Source organism: Engraulis encrasicolus, chromosome 24 (genome assembly GCF_034702125.1).
Source record: "Engraulis encrasicolus isolate BLACKSEA-1 chromosome 24, IST_EnEncr_1.0, whole genome shotgun sequence".
In the NCBI taxonomy this organism is placed as follows: Eukaryota; Metazoa; Chordata; class Actinopteri; order Clupeiformes; family Engraulidae; genus Engraulis; species Engraulis encrasicolus.
The window spans coordinates 21,197,577-21,203,879 of record NC_085880.1 but is presented as its reverse complement, the minus strand read 5'-3'; positions in this window follow the sequence as shown (position 1 = coordinate 21,203,879).

Here is a 6,303-nt window from a genome sequence, read left to right as displayed (position 1 = left end):
GAGCGCTGAACGGGGAGAGCGCGAGGGGGCGGGGGACTTCTCCGTTCGCTTGTTTACTGGAGGAGAGGCGACTCGGTCCACCGACGCAGATATGCTACCTTACAGTGATTACGCATTCACTAGTAGAAAAAAGTCGAGGCAGATAAAGTAACATAACATAGTTGTATTATAATGAACAATTTCATATAGGCCTATAGGCTAGTCTACATAGTTTGAAATCTTGAAACTGGAACATAGGCCAACAGTAGGCCCATTGTATTTGCATTAGATTTGATTAGTCTCTCTCTCTCTCTCTCTCTCTCTCTCTCTCTCTCTCTCTCTCTCTCTCTCTCTCTCTCTCTCTCTCTCTCTCTCTCTCTCTCTCTCTCTCTCTCTCTCTCTCTCTGCACTGGCAGGTGCTAGGACAGCCTACCTGTTGCAGTGCATGGTGCATAGTACTGTTGCCCACACCACTGCATAGTACTGTTGCCCACACCTGGAGTGCCTTATGAAAAACAAATATTGCACTGCATACTGTTGTACTGTTGCAGCACACCGTAATGTAGTACAACACAGTGTTTTGTTAGAAGTTTGTGTTAATATGTAATATGACATTGTGCCCATTTTTTTGTGGCTACCCAAGCTCTCTGTGAGATGGCATACAAAAGCACCCCCCCCCCTTCTCTCTCACACACACTCATACTCGCTCTCTCTCTCTCTCTCTCTCTCTCACACACACACACACACACACACACACACACACACACACACACACACACACACACACACACACACACACACACACACACACACACACACACACACACACACACACACAGTACACACACTAAACGGTCCGACTGCCGCCGCCGCTGCCACTTTCCCAGATTAAGATGTCTGCTTTGGTTGTCAAGGCAGCCTGTGCTTGTCCACATTGTTTCTGTGTCTGTTTGTAGCCAGCTTATCAAAGGCAGGGTCCTGAGAACAGAGCGCAAGGCATTTGCATAGCAATGGAGGCCCCTGCAATGGATGCACACAAACCTGGCAGGCAGCAGGAAAAGATCCCTTTGGCTGCCTTGAAGATATTTGGGATGCTGAAAAGAACCGGTGACTGATGTGACTATTAATAGTTTCCTCTTAGGTGTTTTCATGTTTTTTTATTTCTTGACTGTGATTCAGAAAGTCTTTTTTTTTTTTTAAAGATCGTAATCAGTGTTTAATATTCGTGTGGTTGGCACACTGTATACAATACATTTTTCTCAGTCAAATTGAACACTCTTTTTAATTGGTCCTCTTAAAAGCTGAAATAATATCAATTGTATCCTCATAGCACCTTTAGAAAATTAATAAATGTATTGATAAATTAACCCCTTAGCGCAGAGCCTCTGTTATAACCTTATTGTCTCCAAAATGGTAATGGCCAAGTCTTACTCGGTTTCTTCAGCCTCTCTGCATTGTCATAGCAATGTTGTCACTGTTTGGGCAGTTCTAATTTCAATAGGAATCTGGTTCCAGCATTTGGCTGCGTAATGGATAAATGTAAATTCCCCCTGTTTGAAATGAAAATTTCACAGTGTGTTTGTCTGTGAGAAGCAGGGAGAGCATCTTAATAAGGTCATTAGCCATAGTTGTGATGCTCATTCAGCTTCAAGAGTGTTTTCAGAAGGTGGTGAAATTGGAGAGAGGGAGGGGAGAGAGGGAGTGATAACATGACACACACAAGCAGTGGTGTAGTCTACTTTTTTATGCTGGGTATACTGTATATTTGAGCATTTTTTGAAGCGGGTATACTGTATATATTTGTGCTATTCAAAACAATGGATCAATCAATGGGTATACTGAAATCCCTGAATTTTAGAAGTGGGTATAGTCTGTATACCTGCGTTCTATGTAGACTACACCACTGCACACAAGTACTGTATGTACACACACAGGCATGCACACACACACACGCACGCGCGCACACACACACAAGCACACGTACACACACAAGCACACGTACACACACACACACACACAAACACACACGCACGCACACCACACACACACACGCACACAAACGCACATGCACACGCACACGCACACACACCATATGCTGCATCTACTCTTTGGCCGATATTAGTGTGTTACATGGTTTGTGTTTCGTGTGCTTTTACAATGCTGTAATTATACAGTCATGCCGATGCAGCACCATTTGAATTTGAGGGAAAACTAGAGAATGACAGGCACACACAGAGAGAGAGAGAGAGAGAGAGAGAGAGAGAGAGAGAGAGAGAGAGAGAGAGAGAGAGAGAGAGAGAGAGAGAGAGAGAGAGAGAGAGAGATGTCATGTTTTAATCACTCCTCGCTTCTCTTTTCACAGTCATGTGAGCTGCCTGTATTGTCTCTATTGAAGGCCAACTGGACAGGCCATCTTCCAGCATAAAGGACAGGACATGAAGACATGTAGGCTACTGCTGGGAGGAAGGATGATAAGGCACTTTCCTCTTCACTTCTCTCTGTCTCCCTCACTCTTTCTCTGTTGCATGCTCTCTCTCTCTCTCTCTCTCTCTCTCTCTCTCTCTCTCCCTTTCTTTCTCTCACACACTTACACACACATACTCTCTCTGTCTGTCTGTCTCGCTCTCACATGCACACAGTCACATACACATACACACACACGCACACACACACACACACACACACACACACACACACACACACACACACACACACACACACACACACACACACACACACACACACACACACACACACACACACACACACACAGCCATCACCACACTAAAGGGCCTGCCCCCTTTCTTTCTCTCTCTCTCTCTCTCTCTCTCTCTCTCTCTCTCTCTCTCTCTGTTACTGGCACTCTTTTTTTCTCTCTCTCCCTCTCCGTTTCTTTCTCTCTCTTCTCTCTCTCTACTTCTGTCTGTGCCGTCTGGCTGCTGTGGCTGTGATAAGGCTGTGGTCAATTCAATAATGTCAGGGTGTTGTGGGGTGAACAAAATGTGTCAGACGTATCACAGCTAAAACATGGAGCAGGAGCAATCTTTCCCACTGTCCTCTTGTGAATCCCCAATGCCATGTGCCACATGCAGTACGGCAGTGATCACTCCAGATTAGTGGCTACCCTTTATTTCCCCTCCCTGTTGCAATGACCTTGTGAACGATGTTACGTGTAAAATGTAAAGCAAAATGCTGTCTTCTTTTTCATCTGGCCGTTGTCATCATTGTCGAGGTCGTCATCATCATCATCATCATCATCAGCAGCAGCAGCAGCAGCAACAGCAGTATCAGCACCAGCAGAAGTAGTAGCAGCAGCAGCAGCAGCATTATCACCCTGACCACCTCCCTCATCTCTTATTATTCACTGTCATAACAACAGCATCAACATTAACATCAAAATGACATTTTCTCTGTACAACCACGGGCTGATGCTTGTGTGAAGTTGAAGAGGCATACAGGGCTGAAGTCAGATGAAGCAGCTGTGCTGCAGACCTCTAGTATATAAAAGTATATAGGGCCTCTCAGGGCTGCATCAGCTGTTTGAATGTCCATTCCATGTCTGTCTTCTGCACTTTAAATTCAGGCTTTGCATTTGTTTTGGCACAAGACAAGGCCTGTGAGCACATAGATGCCTGCCAACCATTCTGGAGTGGTGAGTCATGTTTTTGTGCTTGTGCGTGTGTTTGTGTGTGTGTGTGTGTGAGAGAGAGAGAGAGAGAGAGAGAGAGAGAGAGAGAGAGAGAGAGAGAGAATGCGTGAGCGTGTGCGTGTGCGTGCGTGTGTGTGTGAGAGAGAGAGAGAGAGAGAGAGAGAGAGAGAGAGAGAGAGAGAGAGAGAGAGAGAGAGAAAAAGAAAGACAGTTCAAAAGTGTGTGTTTCGTGTTTCCAGTGTGTGTGTGCGTGTGTGCGTGTGTGCGTGCCTGTTTCTTATGCACATAGGCTACAATATATACATATCCGATGTCCGCTGCATGCTGTTGTCATAAAAAAGGCATGCAGAAGCAATTCAAATCTCCTCAGCTGCTGTAGATCACTGGCCGTAAAAATGATGTATACCAACCTGCCATACCAGCCAGGAATTTGCCTTTGTTTGTGTGTGTGTGTGTGTGTGTGTGTGTGTGTGTGTGTGTGTGTGTGTGTGTGTGTGTGTGTGTGTGCGCGCGCACTCAAATGCGTGTGAGCATGTGGTTGTGGTTGTGTGTGTGTGTGTGTGTGTGTGTGTGTGTGTGTGTGTGTGTGTGTGTGTGTACCAGTAGTATACGCATATTGGCAGGCATTGCACACATGGTAGATCAGCACTATTTTTTTGTGATCATATATCCCTGGCATGTTCTGATAGGTCATGGCCAGTTACCCCACACTATCACCTCCACCCCACAACCCCTCCACGCCCTCCACGCACGCACGCACGCACGCACGCACGCACGCACGCACGCACGCACACCTTCCATTGACTCCAATGCATTTTACTATCATTCAAAACTAGTGAATGCTAAACTGTGCCCTACCAAAGAAAATGTTTTTGCACTTTTAGTTCTTTCATCAACAACAAAACAATATATTTAATGGCTGTGGGGACCAACCAAAATGTCCTCACAACCACAAATGTCATCACAGCAAAGGTGAAATGTCAGGCTTTGTTCCTCACAATAGTATAACAACACACACACACACACACGCACGCGTGTGTGCGCCATCTCACTCTCCTATTCACAGCTTTATAAACACCTTATTAACATTTAATAACGATTAACATTTAACAAAGCATTTACAAATGTTTGTAAATGAGTAATAACCAAACTATGACTGCACAGTGGAGTGGTAATCAACTTCTACTGTGTGAGTTATATGTGGTTTCATGCCTTCTGGTCTCTAGAGGAGAAACTTCCAAGACCGCTGCGACTGCACTGTGTCTGCTGTGTTAGCATAGTATTTCTTGCCTATTTATAAACATTTGTGTCTATAAAGCTGTGAATAGGACGTTATTGTAAAGTGTTACCACAAAGTCTCCGGGGCGGGGGGGGGGGGGGGGGGGGGTAAATTAGGTGTATTGTGTGTAGTGCCATTTTAGCCTACCAATTTACAAGTATAGGGCAGTCATGGGTAAGTGGTTAGGGTGTCAGACCTATAGCTCAAAGGTTGCAGATTCGACTCCCGACCAGGGGAGTGATGAGAAGAGCTGCCGCACTGCTCCCTTGGGGCGCCATTGGGGGCTGCCCCCTCGCACGGGTGAAGCATAAATGCAATTTCGTTGTGTTCAGTGTGCATTTGTTTGCTGTGGAGTGTCACAATGACAATGGGAGTCGGAGTTGCGCTATATATTTTCAGTTATTACTGAAGTTATTAATTGTGATGTCTTCAGGCAAACCTTGCTACTTTGTGATGTCTTCGTATATAGTCAATTACTTTTAAAGAATGACAAAGCAAACTTGCTACACTTTATTACATCAGTGTCAGATGAACATGTGAAGACAACTGTAAAAACAATGTTAAGGAATGAACCTCATCAACACACTGACACTGACTGCATTACCTTTGATCTATCTGTTGGCCTCGTGCGGTCCACATCCTTAAGTGGTGTTAAGATCACTCGGATTCAGTGTCAACATACATGTCCTTATATGTTTTTTTGCCGCCAGGCCAGGGCCTGCAACAGCATGCGTTTCAACAGCATGCCATTCTTCTCACATGAAGTGACACGGAATTCCTCTGAAGAGCGTCGACTTGGCATTCCCAAATCCCCCATCGCTTGATGTGCACAACCCCCCCGAGCCTCGACATGTGTGAGATTACCCGCGAGGGGCACCCCTTCACTATTCAACTGCCCCAATTGCCCCCTCTCACACGATTGCTGTATATGTGAAGAGAGGAGGGGTATTAACTCAGTGCTTTCATGTCGATTTCCCTCCAAAAACCCTGGTCATGTACGTATATAGGTCGGCCATTTTGGATGTCTCTGTGTTCCACCTGTTGTGGCACACAGACCTACTACGGTGCTGTGCACTGGTTTGTTATGATAATATGTGGGGAGGAATGTATAGGGGCTGGATGGGGATCGACTCTGGTTTCTGGACGGGATACAATGCCTCTGATTTATGAGGATGTGCATGTGTTTATTTTTGGCATGGTAGACTTTGCACTGTGTCTCATCTGCTTGTTTGCATTTCTTAGGGGTTTTAGGTTCTTTATCATGTTGGTGAGATTTGAGTTTTTACTGTGGTTTATATGTAAGGGGGGTTGGGGAACATGTGTGTTTGAGTGTGTGTGTGTGTGTGTGTGTGTGTGTGTGTGTGTGTGTGTGTGTGTGTGTGTGTGTGTGTGTGTG